This window comes from Sapajus apella, unplaced genomic scaffold (genome assembly GCF_009761245.1).
Source record: "Sapajus apella isolate SASKATOON/1434 unplaced genomic scaffold, GSC_monkey_1.0 scaffold1155, whole genome shotgun sequence".
NCBI lineage: Eukaryota > Metazoa > Chordata > Mammalia > Primates > Cebidae > Sapajus > Sapajus apella.
Window position 1 is genome coordinate 6,750 of NW_022438081.1, and position 295 is coordinate 7,044.

Sequence of the window (295 nt, forward strand, 5' to 3'; positions counted from 1 at the left end):
CTCCCAAAGTGCTGGGATTACAGGCTTGAGCCACCGCGCCCGGCTCTGAATTTCTTACCAAGGGCAGAATACTGGATCTTTCCCCTGCCGATCATTAATTCATTATATACAATATAGTTATCCATAGCAACACCCCTACTCCAAAATCAGACCATGTGGTTTGGATGAGGCTCACTCTAGGCATGGAGCAGGCAAAACTGAACCAACTCAATCAGCATATAACATCCTCTAGGCCATGATGATTGTTTTAGGGATGGGTACATAACCTAGTGAGAGATAAAAAGGTACAAGGAGA